This window comes from Arachis ipaensis, chromosome B9 (assembly GCF_059453495.1).
Source record: "Arachis ipaensis isolate K30076 ecotype BB chromosome B9, ASM5945349v1, whole genome shotgun sequence".
Classification (NCBI taxonomy): domain Eukaryota; kingdom Viridiplantae; phylum Streptophyta; class Magnoliopsida; order Fabales; family Fabaceae; genus Arachis; species Arachis ipaensis.
In genome coordinates this window covers 92,632,053-92,656,058 of record NC_142444.1, presented here as the reverse complement: position 1 = coordinate 92,656,058, position 24,006 = coordinate 92,632,053, and the positions used below count along the sequence as shown (strand labels likewise).

At 40.3% G+C, this 24,006-nt stretch overlaps 1 non-coding gene across 1 annotated transcript; it reads left to right on the top strand.

Moving 5' to 3' along the window:
- Nucleotides 1-4,402: 4,402 nt before the first annotated feature.
- Nucleotides 4,403-4,506, top strand: LOC148545478 (small nucleolar RNA R71). Its single transcript, XR_015901905.1, has one exon. It is a non-coding gene; the product is annotated as a small nucleolar RNA R71 (small nucleolar RNA).
- Nucleotides 4,507-24,006: the final 19,500 nt, after the last annotated feature.

Sequence of the window (24,006 nt, the reverse complement as noted above, 5' to 3'; positions counted from 1 at the left end):
TGGCTTCCTTGATTGCCAAGACATTGGCATCTTGGTGTTGGCATATGTGGCTGAAGGATTCCTGTAAGTGTAGATTTTGTTCCCTTTGCAGATCAAAGAATCTTGATTCAAAGTTCCTTTGCATATCCATCATTTTTAGATGAAAGTCTTCTTGTCTTTCCTGAGACCTCATGTATTGTTGAGACATTCCTTCCATGATTTCCTGCATTCTGCTCATATCCATGGGGTCTCTGGGAATACGTTGTCTTCTTTCAGGAGTTGCTTGCTCTTCTTGCTCTTCTTCTCTGTCTTCTCCTTCTTGTCTTTCTTGTTCTGCTTCTTGCTCGGCTTCCACTTGTTGCCCTTCTTCATTTCTTCTTCTTGTATGTCTTGGAGGAGTTGGGCCAAGAGTCATTCTGTGTGCAGTTATGGCCAGCCCAGGATATAGCCAATTAGGTCTTTCATCCTCAAGTGGTACTTTGGCATCGATGCATAGTCTAATGATGGTGCTAGGGAAATGAAGCCAGGATTCAGGGTCACTTTTCTCACTAAACTCTTGTATCTGTTCAGCAATGAGTTTATGAACTTTGATCTCTCCTCCAACCATAATGCAATGTAGCAAGATGGCTCTTTTAGGGACTATTTCTGAAGAGTTTGCAGTGGGTAGGATGGATCTCCTAACTATTGCATACCACCCTTTAGCTTCAGGTGTTAGGTCTCCTCTTCTCAAGACTCTTGGAGCCCCTCTTGTTTTTCTCACCCATTCAGCTCTGATGGCACAAAGGTCTTCAGCAATAGTTGTATAGTCAGGTTCTCCTCTCATCCTTTCGTCATAACTTGCTTGGCTGAAATGTATGTTTTTCAGGCCAAGAGTTTTCATGATTGCTTTGGGACTGAAGTCAACCTCCACCCCTCTCACATAGCTTTTGTATGTGGGGTTCTTGGTTTGATCCTCCCTTACTGCATTTGCATAAAACTCCTTCACCAAGTTGATGTTGATTCTAGTGATTGGCTTAGTTAGGAACTCCCACTTCCTCTTTTTGATCTTTTCCCAAACACCTGGGAACTCATCCTTTTCAAGTTCAAAGGGGACCTCAGCTAGTACCGTTTTAGGTCTCATCCATTCGGCTTGAATCTCATGGAACACTGATCTGTATCTCCATGCATCGAATCCCCTGTTTTCCTCCATTGGCTGCTTGTCTTTTCTTCTTTTGTGGCTAGATGAGGCTGCCATTTTGGTAAGTGACAACTAAAGTTGACAAGGTGAAGCGAGAAGTGTTGTTGGAGGTGTGGTGAGATTGTTTTCGGCATGAGATGGTTATGCTATGATGAAGGAAAAAGTGTATGAAGGAGGATTGATGGTGTAGGACTCGTTCCCTAAGTGGTTCTTTATAGTGCCCATGAGTGCAAAATGAACGGCTAGGGTGGTTTGTGAAGGGTGGCTTGATGGTAAATATATGAATTGTAGATAAGGACGCTTGGCTTTTCATTTTCTTGGAAGTATTCTAGATGCATTAGGTTGTACATGTAGCTTTCTTTTCTTGCAGAACTTCCTTTTCCCATGTGTTAATTTCAAAGATTTATGAATTTTCTTTTTGACCAAGCACGTCCCTCCCTTTGTCTTTTTCCTCCATTTTTGTCTTTTCTTTTGTACCTGCACAAACAAACAAATTTGCTATCATTTTTCGGTCCATGTGAATTATGAATAGTATTTGCACATGTAAATCAATGCTTGTCTTTGTGAGCTTATAGCCGTGACTTCTACATGTATGCACACTTATTATTTGGACACCAAACTTAGTTTTTGGTTAAGTCTCCTGATGACATGACATCCATATTGGTTGTCCTTAATGAGTGTGCATATTTCTACTAAATCATAGTCACCTTGGCTCTTTGATTCTAAACAAAGTGACTACCCTAAGTAATTGAAACTAAAGCATTAAAACATATGAATGGTATACTTGTCATGAATTTTGAAATCCAGAGGAACTTCTTGCTTTTCATAAACTGTGTTAAAAAAGAACACCAAACTTGATGTTTGGTTGTGCACCTTGAATGAAAGATGGAATTCAATTTGAGTAAGATTTGGGAGTGCCATCAGGCACACCAAACTTAGAGACCAATTGTAATTTACATGCACGGTTTAGTGCACTTAATCAATAGTTGTCCTGAGGATTCAAGTTCATGCATAAGAAACCATACTTTATTAGATGTAAAGCAAAGCACTAAAGATTAAGGATACTAAAAACATGGGTTGCCTCCCATGAAGCGCTTCTTTAACGTCACTAGCTTGACGGTTGTCCCTTGTTAGGGTGGATTGTAGTGCTTGACGTCCTCTCCTCTCACTATGAAAACGTCCCCTCTTGATTCATTCATGACCTCTAAATGTTCCAAAGAAAGAACTTTCTTTATTGTGAACACTTGAGGGAGCTGAGAAGGAATGGTCTTGAGGCCAGGTGGGATTGGCAGATAATGACTTGAGATCACTTTATCTCCTGGAGAAAAACCTTCAGTGGGAATTTTCTTGTTTCTCCATCCTCTTGGCAATCTCCCTATCACTCTTCCCTTTCTCTTGAGGATTTCTTCATTGCCCTTTATGTCAGGAGGATCCTTCTGATCTGTTTCCACTGATTCTTGTGGCTCTAACTCTTGCAACTCTTGTTTGCCTTCCAATGACTGTTTTAGAGTCTCAGCTGCTGGATTACTTTCCTCCAAACACGGATAGCTACTATCATCTTTAGGCTTTTCAGATTCTGGTTCAGGCTCAGATGCAGGTTTGAAGACTTTGAAAATGAGCTGTTCATCATGTATTCTCAGAATTAGTTCTCCTTGTTCTACATCTATGAGTGCTCTAGTAGTGGCTAGAAATGGTCTGCCCAGAATTATAGGGTGCAAATAGCTTTCCTCCATGTCCACAATGACAAAGTCTGTGGGGAAGTAATAATCTCCCACTTTCACCAGCACATTTTCAACTACCCCTTCAGCTTGCTTCTGAGTTTTGTCAGCCAGTTGTATGATTACATCAGTGGATCTCACCTCATTCAGTTGTAGCCTCTTCATAAGAGTTAGAGGCATCACATTTATGCTAGCTCCTAGATCACAGAATCCTCTGTCAATTTTTGTTTCCCCAATGATGCAAGGGATATGAAAACTTCCTGGGTCCGTTTTCTTAGAGAGGGTGTCCTTCTTGATGAGAGCACTGCATTCTTTGTTCATTGTTACAGTTTGTCCTCCCTTCAAAACTCTTTTCTTGCTTAACAATTCCTTTAAATACTTGATGTGTGTGGGCATTTGATGAAGAATCTCAAGAAAAGGAATATTGACATGAAGAGAGTTAAATGTCTCTAGAAACCTTGAATAGGTTTTCTTTTTTTCACCTCCTCCTAACCTTTCAGGAAATGGTGCTTTTGGTTGGTATATTTCCATCATGCCTTTTTGCAGTTCCTTGGCTTGCTCAGTTCCACCTTCCTGCCTAACTTCTTCCACACCTTCTTTCAAGATTTCTGGTTCGTGCTCTGAGGGCCTGATTCCTTCTTCTGAGACTTCCTTCAATACGGTGATGGCCTTGCATTCTTCCCATCTTACTCTCTTTTGTTCCCCTTTAGGATTCTTTTCTGTGTCACTAGGGAACACTGCAGTTGATTTGGGGGCCTGTCGAGATAGCTCTCCTACTAGAGATTCCATCCATTTGAGTTTTTCACCATGGTTTCTTAAGGTAGTCCTCACATCATCCCTGAAGCTTTTCAATTCAATTATGTCTTGACTCATGGTTGCCATCATTCCTTCCATCCGGTTTAATTGATCTTGAAATTGTTGGTTAGGATTGGGTTGGGTAGGTTGATTACTTTGGTCATGGTATGACGATTGGGGGTAAGTGTGTTGTGTGGCTTGGTATGATCTTTGGTTGGAGTTTTGGTATGTGGAATTGTTTTGTTGGTTGTGGTTGTAAGGTTTGTGGTTTTGTGGTTGGGTTTGTTGGTTTCCCCACCCAAAGTTTGGGTGGTTTCTCCAGCCTGGGTTGTAAGTGTTGGAGTGTGGATCATATGATTGCCTTTGTTGGTTTCCCACATAATTGGCCTCTTCCCAATCACCTCCTTCAATGCCTACTTCCTCTTGATCTTGTGTGTGTATTGCAGCCACTTGCTTTGTTTCTAATTGCCTGGTAAGCTCTGCTAGTTGCTTGGCAAACACCTTGTTTTGGGCTAGAATTGTATCAACATGGTTCAGCTCCATGACTCCCTTAGTGTTGTGCCTTTCTGATGCATAATAGTATTCATTCTCAGCCACTGTCTCGATCACTTCAATGGCTTCTTCCACGGTCTTTTTCTTGTTCAATGAACCTCCTGATGAATGGTCTACAGCCTTCCTTGATTCATAAGAGAGCCCATCATAGAAGATGTGCAATTGCACCCAATCATGGAACATGTTTGGTGGGCATTTCCTTGTCAAGTCCTTGAATCTCTCCCATGCCTCGTAGAGAGTTTCACCATCTTGTTGTCTAAAAGTCTGGACCTCAGATCGAAGCCTATTGACCTTTTGTGGAGGGTAGAAACGTGCCAGAAACTTGCCTTCCACCTCATCCCATGTGGTTAGACTCCCCCTTGGGAATGATTCCAGCCACTTAGCTGCCTTGTCCCTAAGTGAAAATGGGAACAAGAGCAGTTTATAGGCATCTTCCTGGACTCCATTGGACTTCACAGTGTCACAAATTCTCAGGAATTTTGTGAGATGTTGGTTTGGGTCTTCATTAGCATTTCCTCCAAAGGAACAATGATTTTCCACCAATGATATTAGCTGTGGCTTGAGCTCAAAATTGTTGGCCTGAATGGGTGGTTTCTGGATGCTACTACCACAATTCCCAGAGGTTGGGTTTATGTATGAACTAAGAACCCTCCTCTCAGGAATGGCATTGTTTCCATCAGCTCTCTCATGGTTGTGAACTTCTCTATCCATGTTGAGATCTAGAGCTTCCTCAAAATTGTCCTCAGATTCTCCTTCAGATTCCTCTTCTCCCACTACTCTCTTCCCTCTTGCTTCCCTTCTAAGTCTATGAAGGGTCCTTTCCGGTTCGGTATATGGAGGAGTTGATGTCTCTCCTCTCCTACCTGTCATACAAGAACACAGCTCAAACACAAACAAGTAAAATACTCTTGGTTAATGGAAGAGTATGGTTAGATCAATTGAGGAATTAAATCAAACAGTTAGTGAGTCAGTGAGTTAGTTGCATGAATTTAAAGGCATAAAGAAGGAAAGCATGTAACCAAGTGCAGAAATTAAAATTCAACAAATATCTAGAACAGAATTAACAAAGCAAGAGAAAATTGCTCAATCTAGTTAGCTTCCAATTTGAGAATTGTCAATCGAAAACCAATCCCCGGCAACGGCGCCATAAACTTGATGCACATAAACTAGTTATGCTACGATTTAGGAAATTGCACGATCGGCAAAATTTCTTCCGGCAAGTGCACCGGTTATCGTCGTCAAGTAAAAACTCACAATAGAGTGAGGTCGAATCCCACAAGGATTGGTTGATTGAGCAATTCGGATTAGAAGTGTGTTCTAGTTGAGCGGAATCAAGAATTGAGATGAGAATTGCGGAATGTAAAATTGGCGGGAAAAGTAAATGACAAGAAAATTAAATGGCCGAATCTTAAATTGCATGAATTAAAGAGCAGAATGTAAATTGCTGAAATTAAAAGGGAATGGGGGTGATTGCAAGAATTGAATTGCAGAATGTAAAGAGAAAGTGAAAATCAGAAATGGGGAATTCATTGGGTTTAGGAGATATTGAAATCTCCGAATCAAAACATGTATATCTCTTCCTCAACCAATGCATTCATTGAATTTTGCTTGGCAATCTTATATGATTGGATCCCAATTCCTTGGCTCACCAATGCTCTCTAAAAACAAACAAATTCCCAATCCCTTGGTTTAAATGTTCATAAGAAGAGATGATGCTTGATCACTGATTATACCACACAATTTCATGAACCACAATTTGGTAGGATTACATGTCACAATATCCATCCAAACCCCAATCCAATCCACTGTGAGAAAGCTTCTCTAGCATGAATCCTCCATTCCTTTCCCAAGGCTCCGAAGGATTCCAAGTATGAGTAGTCTCTTTCCCAAGACAACTACTCAATGGAATTAGATCGAGAAGCTTTCTAACAAAATTCAAGAGAAAAGATTGAAGAAGAAGATAAACTATTATTGATTCATTGAATTACAATAGAGCTCCCTAACCCAATGAGAGGGGGTTTAGTGAATCATAGCTCTGAATTCAATTACAAAGAAAAGGAAAAACTAGCTCCAAGTGAAAGTAAAAATCCTCTCTAACTTAACTTCTATCCTATTTATACACTTTCTATATTGAGCTTCAGTTGTGCTTCTTGGGCTTTGAGGCCTCTCCTTGCTTTCCTTTTGCCTTGGGTTTATGATCCATAATCTTGATGAGGTTGTTGATCCAAGTCCTGTAACATTTATTGAGCCAACTTAGTGATAATCAAATAATGACACATGACTCAACAAATTGAGATTTCAAACTCATCAATCCTTCAGGCCCAATCCCATAAACCATGATATTCAATTGGGTTTCATACCAAAGTAAGTTTAAGTTAATAATTGTGCTCAAAGACTAACTTAAATCACAATATTTTTGGCCCAGAAACCCTTTTCAAGAGTGGCGTTTAAGTTGTAGTTTAAGCTTAAACTGCAACTTAAACGCCAGATACTTCCAGTGAGGCCATTTGTAAAAGCAGGTTTAAGCTTCAGTTAAGGTTAAACTGAAGCTTAAACGTGGAAATGGAAGAATGGTAGCCCTGGAGAGTAATGTAGTCGAACACGTTTAACCTCCAGTTTAAGGTTAAACTGGAGGTTAAACGTGGAAAAGGAATGAGGCATCCTGGAGGTCGAACACGTTTAACCTCCAGTTTGAGGTCAAACTGGAGGTTAAACGTGGAAGCTTGGAATGGTGGCCCTGGAGGTGTCGAACACGTTTAACCTCCAGTTTGGGGTCAAACTGGAGGTTAAACGTGGAGGTGGAGAGAGCAACCCTGGAGTGGAGAAACTATCGAACACGTTTAACCTCCAGTTTGAGGTCAAACTGGAGGTTAAACGTGGAAGCTTGGAGAGAGCAACCCTGGAGTGGAGAAACTATCGAACACGTTTAAGCTCCAGTTTGAGTCAAACTGGAGCTTAAACGTGGAATGGCCCCTGGTACTCTTCCTGGTTCTGGCGTTTAACCTCCAGTTTGAGGTCAAACTGGAGGTTAAACGTGGAACTCCTCCCTGGGTGGCTTACTCATTCTGGCGTTTAACCTCCAGTTTGAGGTCAAACTGGAGGTTAAACGTGGAATGCTCCTTAAGTGAGGCTTTTCATTCTGGCGTTTAACCTCCAGTTTGAGGTCAAACTGGAGGTTAAACTTCAATCCCAGCATTTCTTATCCTTCATGATTTTGGCGTTTAAGCTCCAGTTTAGGCTTAAACTGGAACTTAAACTCCACATGTTATATACAAGCTTCCTTTATTGATTTTGTTGCTTCCTTGCTTAGCCTCTTCTTCCCTGAAATCATCCAAACAATTGCATCAAAGTCTTGCAAAATTTCATGAGAAATCTTTCATTCATAGCATTTAAGTAATATAACTAAAACTCATGGAATTTGCATCAAAATCATATTGTTTGGATGGTTCATTACTTTGTTCTTCATTTACCCATTTTTGGTTACTTTAAGCTCAAGAAAATGCATAAAACAACTAAAACTAACAGAAAATTGCTAGTGAAACTAGCCTATGATGCCTTGGCATCATTTAACGCTAGAAATGGGCACAGAGCTGGCATTTAAACGCCAGAAAGGGGAGAAAAGCTGGCGTTAAACGCTAGAAATAGGAAGCAACCTGGCGTTTAACGCCAGGATTGGCAATCAAGGGGGCGTTTACACGCCAATATGGTGCAGGGATAAGAAATCCTTGACACCTCAGGATCTGTGGACCCCACATGATCCCCACCTACCTCATCTCTTTCTCTCTTCTTCACACCTTCCCATAACACCCTTCCCCAAATATCCTTCACCAATCAGCTCAATACCTCTTCCCCAAAAACCCCTCACCTATCAAATCCTACCCTCTTTTCCATGATCTCTTAACCAATCCACATCCATCCATCATAAAACCCCACTACCTCACCATTCAAATTCAAACCACTTTCCCTCCCAAACCCACCTATACATGGCCGAACCCTACCCCTCTCTCCACCCCTATATAAACCCATCTTCACTCCTTAATTTTCACACACCATACACACTACTTACCCCACTTGGCCGAACCACTAAACCCCCTCCATCTCCTCTATTTCTTCCTCTTCTACTCTTTTCTTTCTTCTTTTGCTCGAAGACGAGCAAACCTTCTAAGTTTGGTGTGGTAAAAGCGTTGCTTTTTGTTTTTCCATAACCATTTATGGCACCAAAGGCCGGAAAAACCTCAAGAAAGAGGAAAGAGAAGGCAAAAGCTTCCACCTCCGAGTCATGGGAGATGGAGAGATTCATCCCAAAGGTTCATCAAGACCACTTCTATGAAGTTGTGGCCAAGAAGAAGGTGATCCTTGAGGTCCCTTTCAAGCTCAAAAAGGGTGAATACCCGGAGATCCGACATGAGATTTGAAGAAGAGGTTGGGAAGTTCTCACCAACCCCATTCAACAAGTCGAAATCTTAATGGTTCAAGAGTTTTATGCCAATTCATGGATCACCAAGAACCATGATCAAAATGTGAACCCAGACCCAAAGAATTGGCTTACAATGGTCCGGGGGAAATGCTTAGATTTTAGTCCAGAAAATGTAAGGCTGGCATTCAACTTGCCCATGATACAAGGAGATGCACGCCCCTACACTAGAAGGGTCAACTTTGATCAAAGGTTGGACCAAGTCCTCATAGACATTTATGAAGAGGGCGCTCAATGGAAGAGAGATTCAAGAGAGAAGCCAGTTCAACTAAGAAGGCATGACCTCAAGCCCGTGGCTAGGGGATGGTTGGAGTTCATCCAACGATCAATCATTCCTACTAGCAACCGGTCTGAAGTTACTATAGACCGGGCTATCATGATCCATAGCATCATGATTGTAGAGGAAGTAGAAATTCATGAGGTTATATCCCTATAACTCTACAAGGTGGCAGACCAGTCCTCTACTTTGGCAAGGTTAGCCTTCCCTCATCTCATTTGTCACCTCTGCAATTCAGCTAGAATTGACATAGAGGAAGACATCCTCATTGATGAGGACAAGCCAATCACTAAGAAAAGGATGGAGCAAACAAGAGAGCCCACTCATGGACAAGAGAATGAGGAAATTCCTCATCATGAAATCCCTGAGATGCCTCAAGGGATGCATTTTCCTCTACAAAACTATTGGGAGAAAATCAACACATCCCTAGGAGAATTAAGTTCCAACATGGGACAACTAAGGGTGGAGCACCAAGAGCATTCCATCCTCCTCCATGAAATTAGAGAAGACCAAAGAGTCATGAGGGAGGAGCAACAAAGGCAAGGAAGAGACATTGAGGAGCTCAAGCACTCCATAAGAACAAGCCGCCATCACTAAGGTGGACCCGTTCTTTAATTTTCTTATTCTTATATTTCTGTTTTTCAAAAATTATGCTTTATGTTTTATTTATGTTTGTGTCTTATTACATGATCATTAGTGTCTTAGTGTCTATGCCTTAAAGCTATGAATGTCCTATGAATCCATCACCTTTCTTAAATGAAAAATGTTTTCTGAAAAAGAAAAAGAAGTACATGAATTTCGAATTTTAAAACAGATTAATTATTTTGATGTGGTGGCAATACTTTTTGTTTCTCTGAATGAATGCTTGAACAGTGCATATTTTTGAACTTGTTCATGAATGTTAAAATTGTTGGCTCTTGAAAGAATGATGAAAAAAGGAAAAATGTTATTGATAATCTGAAAAATCATAAAATTGATTCTTGAAGCAAGAAAAAGCAGTGAAAAGCTTGCAAAAAAAAATATATGCGAAAAAAAGAGGCAAAAAATAAAGAAAAAAAAAGAGAAGAAGAAAAAAGAGAAAGAAAAAGCAAGCAGAAAAAGCCAATAGCCCTTTAAACCAAAAGGCAAGGGTAAAATAAAAAGGATCCAAGGCTTTGAGCATCAGTGGATAGGAAGGCCCACAGGAATAAAATCCTAGCCTAAGCGGCTAAACCAAGCTGTCCCTAACCATGTGCTCGTGGCGTGAAGGTGTCAAGTGAAAAGCTTGAGACTGAGCGGTTAAAGTCGTGGTCCAAAACAATAAGAGTGTGCTTAAGAGCTCTGGACACCTCTAATTAGGGACTCTAGCAAAGCTGAGTCACAATCTGAAAAGGTTCACCTAGTTATGTGTCTGTAGCATTTATGTATCCGGTGGTAATACTGGAAAGCAAAATGCTTAGGGTCACGGCCAAGACTCATAAAGTAACTGTGTTCAAGAATCAACATACTGAACTAGGAGAATCAATAACACTATCTAAATTCTGAGTTCCTATAGATGCCAATCATTTTAAACTTCAATGGATAAAGTGAGATGCCAAAACTGTTCAGAAGCAAAAAGCTAATAGCCCCGCTCATCTAATTAAGACTGATCTTCATAGATGTTTTTGGAATTCATTGTATATTCTCTTATTTTTATCCTATTCGATTTTCAGTTGCTTGGGGACAAGCAACAATTTATGTTTGGTGTTGTGATGAGCGGATAATTTATACGCTTTTTGGCATTATTTTTAGGTAGTTTTTAGTATGTTTTAGTTAGTTTTTATTATATTTTTATTAGTTTTTAAATAAAAATCACATTTTTGGACTTTACTATGATTTTGTGTATTTTTCTGTGATTTTAGGTATTTTCTGGCTGAAATTGAGGGACCTGAGCAAAAATCTGATTCAGAGACTGAAAAAGGAATGCAGATGCTGTTAGATTCTGACCTCCCTGAACTAGAAGTGAATTTTCTGGAGCTATAGAAGCCCAATTGGCACGCTCTCAATTTTTTTAGAAAGTAGACATCCTGGGCTTTCCAGCAATATATAATAGTCCATTCTTTGCTCGAGATTTGATGGCCCAAACCGGCGTTCCAAGTCAGCATAAAAATTCTGGCGTCAAAACGCCAGAACTGGCATAAAAACTGGAGTTAAACGCCCAAACTGGCACCCAAGCTGGCGTTTAACTCCAAGAAAAGTCTCTACACGTGGAAGCTTCTATGCTCAGCCCAAGCACACACCAAGTGGGCCCGGAAGTGGATTTCTGCATCATTTACTTATTTCTGTAAACCCTAGGTTACTAGTTTTCTATAAATAGGAACTTTTGCTATTGTATTTTCATCTTTCAATCAATCTTTTAATCATGCTTTGATGATTGAACCCTCTTTGGGAGGCTGCCCATTCGGCCATGCCTAGACCTTCTTTTATTTATGTATTTTCAACAGTGGAGTTTCTACACACCATAGATTAAGGTGTGGAGTTCTGCTGTTCTTCATGAATTAATGCAAAGTACTATTGTTTTTCTATTCAACTCAAGCCTATTTCTTCTCTAAGATATTCATTCACACACAAGAACATGATGAATGTGATGATTATGTGACACTCATCACTATTCTCACCTATGAACGCATGCCTGATAACCACTTCCGTTCTACATGCAAACAAGCTTGAATGTGTATCTCTTGGGTTTCTAATCTAAGATTAAAACCTTCGTGGTATAGGCTAGAATTATTGGCAGCCATTCTTGAGATCCGGAAAGTCTAAACCTTGTATATGGTATTCCGAGTAGGATCTGGGAAGGGATGACTGTGACGAGCTTCAAACTCGCGAGTGTTGGGCGTAGTGACAGACGCAAAAGGATCAATGGATCCTATTCCAACATGATCGAGAACCAACAGATGATTAGCCATGCGGTGACAGCGTATTTGGACCATTTTCACTGAGAGGACGGGAGGTAGCCATTGACAACGGTGAAGCCCAACATACAGCTTGCCATGGAAAGGAGTATGAATGATTGGATGAAGACAATAGGAAAGCAGAAGTTCAGGAGGAACAAAGCATCTTCATACGCTTATCTGGAATTTTCACCAATGAATTACATAAGTATCTCTATCTTATTTTATATTTTATTCATCTTTTAATTATCAATTCTCCATAACCATTTGAATCCGCCTGACTGAGATTTACAAGATGACCATAGCTTGCTTCAAGCCGACAATCTCCGTGGGATCGACCCTTACTCACGTAAGGTTTATTACTTGGACGACCCAGTGCACTTGCTGGTTAGTTGTGCGGAGTTGTGATAAAGAGTTGAGATTACAATTGTGCGTACCAAGTTGTTGGCGCCATTGATGATCACAATTTTGTGCACCAGCTAGGTAGCACATAGTGTGATAGGATCTGGGCCCAAGCTCTCACTTCTACAGTGAGGAAACGTGCGTCAATGCACTTGGGCCTCATCCTGAATCGACCATGGGTCCAAAATGTCTCTGGTTCAGCAATGATTCGGAGGATCGAGTCCCAATCAAATCCAAACTTTTCTCGCTGACGTAAGACCTCTTGGAAGCCATCCATGTCACTTGGTTCTAGTAAGACATTAAGCACTTGCTGAATAGCCTCTTCTGAAACTGATACTTGCTTCCGGCACACATATACCGATTGAAGAGAGGGAAGATGGTAGTTAGTGTAGAACTCTACCACCCATGAGAGGTTGACCTCTTGTGGTTTTCTCAGAAGGAACTCCCATCCTCGCCGTTCAATGCGGGGTAAAATACAAGGAGTAACCTTGTCCGGTGGAGCGAGTAGATGTTCAGCATGATAGTTCCTCTCAACCATGGCGGGGAACATAAGTTCACAGAAGCGGTTGGGGAACTTTGAAGAATCCTTTGCCAGTTTTCTCTTCTCGTTCTCATCAATAGGAGCGGATGCCTTCGCCTTCTTAGATAGGGGTTTGGCTCCTAATGAAGAGTGCGCCTTAGAGTTTGACCTTTGGGGTGCCCTCTTTGCGGCCGGTTTCCTTGAAGCTTTCTCCTTGCCTTTCTTGGTGGCCATCCTGAAAAAGGAAGGGAAAAAGGAAAGCATCAAACCCAAAGAATCATCTCAACAAAAATATGCAAGTGAAAAATAGTGCCCAAGAGAGATACTGCAACAAAGTAATCATAGAGACATGGGTCACAACACTTGGCATGGGATGCAAGAGGGATTGAAGCATGCAAAATAGCATGAGAAGTATAATCTCAAGAATCCATAAGAAAGAGCAAGTCATGTTCAATGAGTATCTAATTAGCAAGTAATAAGCAAAGTGGACTCAATGCATTTAGAAGACAACAAGTGAGTGAGGAGAAAGCACCAAATTGAAGATACATGATTAAAATAAACCAAAATGGCATTCGTGCATTTCCTCGAACATTTGGTGTGCAATTATTAAGCAATGAGCAATTATGAGAAACTCAACCAATTTGAAGCCCAAAATGAAATATCAATCATCACACAACATCACTTATTAACAAAGATAATGAAAAATAACAAGAAGATCTATTAAAGCAAATTAAAACTCAAATTCAACATCCATGGAAAAACAAGGAAAAGGAAAAGTAAGCAAACAAAAAGCAAGTAGTATAATCATGTAACTAAAAGAGAAAACAAGTAAATCAACAAGAAAAATCTAACTAGAAGAAGAGATTATGCAAAGAAAGTAATAGATGAGATATGGAAGAAGTAGAACCTTGAGAAGGATAAAAGAAGAAAGTGAAGTTCTCTTCTTGTGAGAAAGAGAAGGAGAGAAGAGGTGTAGGGCCACCGGAAGTGGTGGTGGTCGCTGGTAAGTAGCCGGAGACGGAGGTGGTAGATTGTGGAGAAGAAAGAAGAGAAGAGAGGTGATGGAGAAGGAAGAAGAGAGAAATAAGAAAGAAGGTGGGATAGGGGCAGGGCGCTGATGAGCGAATATTTTATACGCTTTTTGGGGGTATTTTCATTATAGTTTTAGTAAGATTTAGCTACTTTTTAGTATAGTTTTATTAGTTTTTATGCAAAAATCACATTTCTAGACTTTACTATGAGTTTGTGTGTTTTTTTGTGATTTCAGGTATCTTCTGGCTGAAATTGAGGGATCTGAGCTTTAATCTGATTCAGAGGCTGAAAAAGGACTCCAGATGCTGTTGGATTCTGACCCTGCTCCACGCGAAATGGATTTTCCTGAGCTACAGAAACCCAATTGGCGAGCTCTTAATTGCATTGAAAATTAGACATCCAGGGCTTTCCAGAAATATATAATAGTTTATACTTTGCTCGAGTTTTGATGACACAAACTGGCGTTGAACGCCAACTTCCTGCCCTATTCTGAAGTTAAACGCCAGAAACAAGTTACAAACCAGAGTTAAACGCCACAAACAAGTTGCAATCTGGCATTTAATTCCAAAAGAAGCCTCTACATGTGTAAAGCTTAATGCTCAGCTCAAACACATACTAAGTAGGCCCCATAAGTGGATTTATGCACTATCCATCTTAGTTTACTCATTTTCTGTAAACCCTAGCTACTAGTTTAGTATAAATACTACTTTTAAAGACTAACTATGGACCTCATGACATTTTACACATTTCATATTGTATTTCTGATGGCATGAGTCTCTAAACCCCATGGTTGGGGGTGAGGAGCTGTGCTGTGTTTCGATGAATTAATGCAATTACTGCTGTTTTTCATTCAATCACGCTTGTTTCTATTCTAAGATATTCACTCACACTTCACCCTGATGAACCATGAACGTGTTTCTGACACTCATCATCATTCTCACCTATGAACGTGTTCCTGACAACCACCTCCGTTCTATCTGCACTTGCTTGAGTGTGTATCTCTTAGCCTCCTGGTTCATGATCAGAGTCTTCGTGGTATAGGCTAGAATTATTGGCGGCCATTCCTGAGATCCGGAAAGTCTAAACCTTGTCTGTGGTATTCTGAGTAGGATCTGGGAAGGGATGACTATGACGAGCTTCAAACTCACGAGTGTTGGGCGTAGTGACAGACGCAAAAGAATTAATGGATTCTATTCCAACATGAGTGAGAACCGACAGATGATTAGTCGTGCGGTGACAACGCATTTGGACCATTTTTACTGAGAGGATGGATGGTAGCCATTGACAATGGTGATCCACCAACATATAGCTTGCCATGGAAGGAGCCCTGCGTGCGTGAAGAAGAAGACAGTACGAATGCAGAGATTCAAAAGACAGAGCATCTCCAAAACCTCAACCTGTTCTCCATTATTGCATAACAAGTATTATTTATTTTATGTTATTTACTCTTCATAAACCCAATCAGTTTTATTACGAATTTCCTGACTAAGAATTACAAAATAACTATAGATTGCTTCAAGCCAACAATCTCCATGAGATCGACCCTTACTCACGTAAGGTATTACTTGGACGACCTAGTGCACTTGCTGGTTAGTGGTACGTGTTGTGAAAAGTGTGATCTACAATTCGTGCACCAAGTTTTTGGCGCCATGCCTCATAGTTATGCCATGCCTTAAAAAGGGATCTTAGAGATTGAGCTGTTTGATGTATGGGGTATTGACTTCATGGGGCCTTTCCCACCATCATACTCAAACACTTATATTCTGGTGGCAGTCGACTATGTATCCAAATGGGTAGAGGCCATTGCAACACCCACCAATGATACTAAAACAGTGCTGAAGTTCCTCTAGAAACATATCTTCAGTAGGTTTAGTGTCCCTAGAGCACTAATCAGTGATGGGGGCACTCACTTCTGTAACAAACAGCTTTACTCTGCTATGGTCCGATATGGAATTAGCCACAAGGTGGCAACTCCATATCATCCACAGACAAATGGGCAAGCTGAAGTCTCAAATAGAGAAATAAAAAGAATCCTGGAACGGACTGTAAGTATCCGTAGAAAGGATTGGGTAAGAGGCTTGGATGACGCTCTGTGGGCATACAAAATAGCATTCAAGACTCCTATAGGGACCTCTCCATACCAGCTTGTGTATGGTAAGGTCTGTCATCTGCCCGTGGAACTGGAGCATAAGGCCTACTGGGCAACCAGATTCCTAAACTTTGATGCCAAATTAGCTGGAGAAAAAAGATTGTTCCAGCTGAATGAGCTAAAGGAATTAAGACTCACTGCTTTCGAAAATGCCAAGCTTTACAAAGAGAAAGCAAAAAGGTGGCATGATAGAAAGCTGTCATCTAGAGTCTTTGAACTAGGATAGAAGGTTCTGCTGTTTAACTCTAGGCTCAAATTATTCCCCGGGAAACTGAAATCCCGGTGGAGGGGACCATATGTGATTACAAGTGTCTCACCATATGGCTATGTGGAGCTTCAAGACATTGATTCTAATAAGAAGTTCATTGTTAATAGACAGAGAATCAAGCATTATCTTGAAGGCAATGTTGAGCAAGAGTGCTCAAAGCTGAAGCTAGATTAAAAGCACAACAAGGTCCAGCTAAAGACAATAAAGAAGCACTTGCTGGGAGGCAACTCAGCCATTAGCAAAGCCTATTTTGTTATTTAAATAATAATTATACGATTTTAATATAAATAATCTTCAAGGTAAAGAATCAATTGCATAAGTTCACAGGGTTACAGAAGGATTCAGAGTACAAAACAAGGAGAAGGAGCTCACTGGCAAGAAAACGCCAGTAATGATACCTTTCTGGGCGTTAAACGCCACCAGAATAGGTACCATTCTGGCGTTTAACGCCACACTTGCAACATCCTGGGCGTTCAAAAAAACGCCCAGTGACAAAGGAATTCTGGCGTTTAAAACCAGTCAGAAGCAACAGCTGGGCGTTAAACGCCCAAAAGAGGCTACAGAGGGGCGTTAAACGCCCAAAACATGCAGCAGTTGGGCGTTTAACGCCCGGATTGTGGAGGGGATGAAGTTTTGTTTTCCAAATGTATTTTTTTTTAATTTTCATGATTTCATCCATAATTTCTTACATAAACATGTTACAAACTCTCATCTTTCAATTTCAAATTAAAAAAAAAAATATCTTTATCCTAAAAATCTTTCTTCATTTTTCTTTAACCCCTCTTAAAAATCTTTTCAAAATCCATCTATATTTTTAAATTCTTTTCAAATATTTTTTGAACTATCATATTATCTTTTCAAAATTAAATCTATCTTTTTCAAATCCCCCTATTATCTTTTCAAATTTAAAATTTTATCTTTTGCATATCATAATTATCTTTTTACAAATCATATCTTCTATCATATCTTTCTCAAAACTTTCAAACCCACCCCCTCCTTTATAAATCCAAACTCGGCCTCCCCCTCTCCTCCACAATTCGAACTTGCCTCTCCTTCTATTCCTCTCCTTTCCTTTCTTTTGCTTGCGGACAAACAAACCTCTACGTTTGGTGTGCTTTGCATGATCACTGACCTAAGACTCACTAAGATCATGGCTCCTAAAGGGAAACAAACCACCTCAAGAGGCAAGAAAGAGAATATTCTAAAACCACTTTGGAATCAGGAGAAGTTCTTAACAAAAGAAAATGCATACCATTACTACAGAATAATGGGTCTAAGATCAGTGATCCCGGAAGTTAACTTCGATCTGAAGGAAGACGAATATCCGGAGATCCAAGAGCAAATTCGAAACAGGGGATGGGAAATCCTAGCTAATCCTGAGACAAATGTGGGAAGAAACATGGTTTAGGAATTCTACGTAAATGTATGGCAAACAGATAGGCAGAGAAGGGCCGGAATCACCTTTTACACCTTTCGAACCATGGTCAGAGGGAAAGCTATTTACTTCCACATTGACAAAATAAGAGAGATCTTCAAGCTGTAGCAACTACAAGATGATCCGGATTCCATCAGTAAGAGAATGGTGAGATCAGATAAGCGTTTGGACCAAATTCTGAAGGATATATGCATCCCTGGAACCAAGTGGACAACCAACACAAAGGGTGTCCCAAATCAACTCAAGAGAGGGGATCTCAAACCAGTCGCTAGGGGCTGGCTGGACTTTATTGGGCGTTCCATATTGCCCACCAGTAACCGCTCTGAGGTTACCCTCAAAATAGCAGTCATGATCCATTGTATTATGCAGGGAAATGAAGTGGAGGTTGAAGATCTGATTTCGAGTGAGCTCTACACAATTGCAAACAAGAACTCCAAAGAAGCTAAATTGGCTTACCCAAGCTTAATATCTCTGCTATGCAAGGATGCTGGGGTAAATATGGGAGTGGATGAGTATATCTCAGTAGAGCACCCAATCACAAAAAAATCAATGGAAGGACAACAGGTGCAAGACAACTCCATCAAAAGGAGGGCACAGGAGTTCCTCCCAGAAATCCCTCAGATTGACTACTGGACCCGCCTAGAGGCCTCTGTCACCAAGCTGCAAGAAGCTGTGGATCAACTAAAAGAAGAACAGCAAGTTCAAAATAACATGCTCTACAAACTGCTGAGGGAACAAGAGGAGTAAGGGCGTGAATGACGTGGCGGAAATTGGTGAGTTAAGAAATTATTATAAGAGATACGTTGCAAGTACAGTTCTTAACCAACCGAAGATCCACTTATCAATTTAGAAGGGTTGTCACAAAATAAAAATTAAAATCAAAATACTGGGAGTATGAATCCCAGGTCGTCTCCCAACGAGTTGCAGAAAGATGTGCTATTTTATTAATCAAATGTTTTCAAAAATGGTTTGAGTTGATAAACAGGAAATTAAATTAGAGAATTTATGTAATTTAATAAAAACATTTACTGGGAGTAGATTAGTTGGAAGCCCTATTCTTGTTGGAGTACTCTCAAGATTAATTGATAATTAAAGGTTGTTCTGCTTAGTTATCCCTTTACTAGGTAGAGAAAAGTCAAGCAAGTTGGAAAGTTATTTCTATTCACAAGTTCTAATCCTTCCCCTTGGAAAGGATTAGTGTCAGTGACTAGAGGACAATCCAACAATAAACCCAATTACAAATTTTCTCTTGAGCATTCCAACTCAAGGTCCTCCTTTCAATCAACTCCTAATCAAGTTATGGAACTACTTGCTCGTTATGAATGTAAACTCCATAACATAAGAAAGGGAAATAAAGAAAGACATAATAAATAATAATCAAAGATCAATTAAAAATAAAAATGATTCTTGTATTAATAAATTCTAAAAATAATCCAATAGTGATTCTGAATAAATAAAGACATGGAAGAGTAAGAGACAAGTAAGGAAACAAACTAGAATGACGAATTCTTGACGGAGGTAATAACTCTTCTCAATATCCCAATCCAAAAAGAAATAATATCAAAAGCCTAAGAACTATCAATGTGTAGAGAGAAAACCTAGAGGAGAGGAAAAATCATATCTAAAACTAAAATTATGTGGAATGAATGTTCTCTTTTGGTCTCTGCATGTTCCCTGGCTCTAATATGCTTTTCTGGGCCGAAAACTGGGTCAAAACAGGGCCCAAAATCGCCCCAGTGAATTTTGTAGATCGTGCACGTCACGCGATCGCGTCATCCAGGCGTTCGTGTCATCCAGCATTTTGCCTTGCCACGCGTGCGCATCGTCCACGCCTTCGCGTCACTTGTGCAGTTTCCAATTCATGCGGTCGCGTGAGCCATGCGTCCGCGTCACTGCAAATTCCTCTATGTCGCGCGGTCGCGTGAGCCATGCGCCCGCGTCACTTCTCGCTGGTTATCTCCTTAATTTCTTGTGTTCCTTGCATTTTTGCAAGCTTCCTTTCTAATCTCCAAGTCATTCATGCCCTATGAAGCCTAAAACACTCAACACACAGATTACGGCATCGAATGGAATAAAGGAGAATTAAAATACAAAATTAAAAGTCTCTAGGAAGCATGTTTTCAACCATTAAGTATTTTTAGGAAGGAGTTTTAAATGCATGCTTATTTAATGAATAAGTGGGTAAAAATTTGATAAAACCACACAATTAAACACAATGTAAACCATAAAATAATGGTTTATCAACCTCCCCATACTTAGATATTAGCATGTCCTCATGCTTAGTTGAAGGAGATAAAATAAATGAGTAGGAACATGTAAAACTCATGCAATGCAATGCAACCTATATATGTGAATGCAACTATATGATTTTTGTCCACTTGGTCAAAAGTAAATAAGCTCTTCAAGACAATCACAAATCAAATTCCACTAATTCAATTCTTATACAGTAAAAACAGATAAAAAATGCAAGAAGGTAGCTCATGAAAGTAGGGAACATAGAATTTAAGCATTGAACCCTCACTGATGATGTATGTATTCTCTAATCTCTCTAGTGTATAGGGTAATCACTCTATCCTTCTCTAATCATGCTTTCTAATTTTTGTTTTTCACCTAACCAATCAACAACATTTAATATACCAATGCAAACATCATGAGGTCTTTTCAAGGTTGTAATGGGGCCAAGGTAAGGGTAAGGATACATATATGGTTAAGTAAGCTTTATAAATTGAATCTTTAATTAACCTAAGCTTTAACCCACACATATGTATATATAACTTAAATCTCATACCTAGCTGCCCAAAATTTCCTTTCACATTCCTTACTCATGTATCAACTTTCATTTTAATTTTATCATACATGCATTGATCTTTGAATTCTTAACTTAACATTAGGGTAATTTTGTCCCCTTATTTAATTATTGAATATTTTTTGGATTTTTTTTACATAACATAAAAATAAACATAGCTTATCAATGCACATAGATTTCTAATTCTTGTAGTTTCACATGAGTAGGTACCCAAATTCCCATTATATCATCATGACACATTCCCTTATTATCTTTTGTTCCCATAATTTCCCAAACTTAATTAACACACAATTCTATCTTAAGCTAACCAAAGATTCAATTAGGATATAAAATTGTTTTTCCGCTTAAGGCTAGTAATGTGGTAAAATGCAGAACAAATGGGATTTAAAGGCTCAAAGTGGCTAACAAAGGTAATTGCAAGGGTAGGCTTAATTTGGATAAGTGAGCTAAACAAATAATGGCCTCAATCATATGCAAGCATATAGATATATTAAACATTGGACATATAGGATGAAACAAAATATAAATTACAATCATAGAGAAGTAAACACACAAGAATAAAATAATTATGGTTAAATAATGTAACCATGTATAAAGGCTCAAAGTCTCACAAGTTGTGTGTTCTTTAGCTCAAAAACTATGTTCCAAGTACAACCTCAAGCAGATTTAACATAAAAGTTTTAATTAAAATTAGTGAAATTTTGTTCTAAAAATGGGGTCTTAGAAGAAACTTATTGTCTTTTCAATCAAGTAGAACATGCATGCAACTAATCTATTACTATGCAATCTATCATATTCTACAAAAGAAAAACTAACTAAATATCCTATTTTATTGGTGTTAGGGAAGAGAAATTACCTCTGGAAGTCAAGTACTGACCGACCTTCCCACACTTAAGGCTTTGCACCGTCCTCGGTGCCATCTGTCAGGAACAAAGGTGGGCTGGTAGCAGTATCTCCACAGTCGGGACCGTCATGGCTCCCTATGCTGGTAAAGGAAGTGGAGTCCGGGGTGTCTGAGTCTCTAAATTTTCCCTTAAGTAGCTCCTTGAGGTATGTGAATCGGTGCTTGTTACGGTGCTCTCTTAGCTTCGCTTTGTGTTCCTGCCAATCTAACCTTTCAAGTAACTGATGGAGCAGTTGAGTGGTTGTAGGTGCTTGTGGTGTTGAAGGAGGAATCTCTTCAACCGGTTCAGTAGGCTGGCTTGTAGTGGCTGCTGAAGGTATGATATATTTCCCATTAGGGACGTACTGATCATCCCGTGGAAGCATGACTTTGGTGTCTCCAGCTCTGTAGGAGACTCCGGCGGCTGAGACGAGATCTGAAACCAAGGTGGGAAAAGGTAAGTTGCCCGCAATTTGTACGTGTCCTATAGCACTCCGGATGTGTCTTGGTAGGTTCAGAGGCTGGTCTGTAAGGATGCACCATAGTAGAACGGCCATGTCTGCAGTGAAGGAGGACTCGTGGGTGCTCAAAAAGACGTAATGGGACATAATCTGTGCCCATATGCGAGCTTCTAAGGTGAGTGTGGAAGCCAATATTCCCTTAGGATGGGAACGATGGTATCCGTAGATCCATCTACTGCCAGGTAGTGCGATAACTTTGAGAACAGCGTCCTAGTCAAATTGGTACATCTGGCGCTTGAGTGTGACTTTTTGAAATGCGTCCAGTCCTTCTGGAGTAGGGGGAAGATCTAAGGTTCGTTGAATGGCCTGTAATGGGGACTTGCTTCTGACGGACATAGACAGACTGTAGGGTTGGCAGGTGGAAGTTGGAGTAGAACTCGACAACCCAGAAAAGATTGACCTGCCGTGGCTGTCTCTGTAGGAAGCCCCATTGTCTTCGTGCAATTTGTGGCTCAACAAATTCAGCAATATGGTTTGGGAGGAGAAGAAGGTATTCGTTGTTGTAATTCCTTTCTGCCAGGATGGAGAACATCTGCTCACAGTAGCGACTGGTAAATCGTGCAGTGTCCTTTGCTGGGAAGGCTTTCTCTTTATCATCAACCTTTATAATCTTCTTAATTCTTTTTGTTGAGGGTTTAACTGTAGTCAAAGAAGGCTCTGTCACCAATGCTCGTTTTGTTCCTCTTCTTGCTGCTGATTTGGGAGCAGCTTTCCCCTTGCCTTTCTTGGTGGCCATCCTAAAAGGGAGAAAAGAGAAAGTATGTCAAAATGTCAAGGGATAGAGCAAGGAAGAGAACGGGAAAGGTAGTAAGTAATGCACATTAAAAAAAATGAATGATGTTAACACATGGTCATGACAACATGTGGAAAATCAACAATGGAAATATAACGAGTGCATATGGGGACAATTAAATGCAAGGTGTTTATTAGCATGCAGGCAAAGGCATGAGTAGCATAGATCAAGCATTCAATGTCCAAGTTAGATTACCAAGTCTTTCATGCTAACAATCTGTTTGTAATGATAATTATATTAATTTAATATGATATGAAAAAGGGTTTTGTGAAAAGCAAGCATTTAGAGTAGGAGAATAAAAGTATTCAAAAATAGTGCACAATGCCATACGGGCGTTTTCACAAACACATAGCATGTATGGTAAATAAGCTTATGAAAATAAATGCAAGCAATACTTTTAAAAAGTAAAATATAATTGTCAAACAGTTCCTGAATAATCCACAAGCAAACAAAAGGAATACTAATGACCCTACTAAATATCTAACACCAATTAAAAGAAAAAGAAAGAAAAGGAAAACATGGATAATGCAAGGAAAAAGAAAAAGAGAAGGAGAAGAAAACATAAATTGAGAAGAAGAATAGGAAAGTAAAGAGGGAAGAAGAAGAAAAAGACCTTGTTAATGGTGGTGAGAGAGAGAAAGTAGAAAGCGAGAAAGAAGGAACAAGAAGAAAGGGAAAAAAATAATGAGGGGGAAAAGAAAAAGTAGGATTTGGGGAAGGGAAAGATAAGATATTTGGCAAATCAGGATAAGCTGTGCGGCGCAAGCGACGCGGACGCACGGGGGACGCGTTCACGCGACTTGCACTTAAATTAATCGACGCGGTCGCGTCGGTCACGCGGACGCGTAATGCGTTTTGTGCTACTGGCGCGAGGGCAGCCTCGCGCTCGCACAACTCTCTGTTCAAAACTTATTATTGCCAAAATCTAAGGTGACGCGGTCGCGTGGTTGACGCGATCGCGTGAGTGGCCATCTTTGGGATATGACGCGGACGCGTGAGCCATGCGCCTGCATGGTAAGGTTTGTGTATTCAGCACCAGTCCAGCACCACTGTAGCACAACTTTCGGTCGTGCACCCTTTTTTACGTCGAATTTCAGGGCAGGCGGTCGCGTGAGTGACGCGGACGCGTGGGAGGCATGTTTCCCATATGACACGGTTGCGTGGTCGACGTGGTCGCGTTAGGTGATTTGTGCCAGGGGCACACCTCCAGCCACGCTCCCGCGTGACTCTCTGTTCGATTTATTATTCTCTCTGAGCCACCTGCGACGCGGACGTGTCGGCGACGCTGTCGCGTCGCGGCTCTCCCTTTTTTT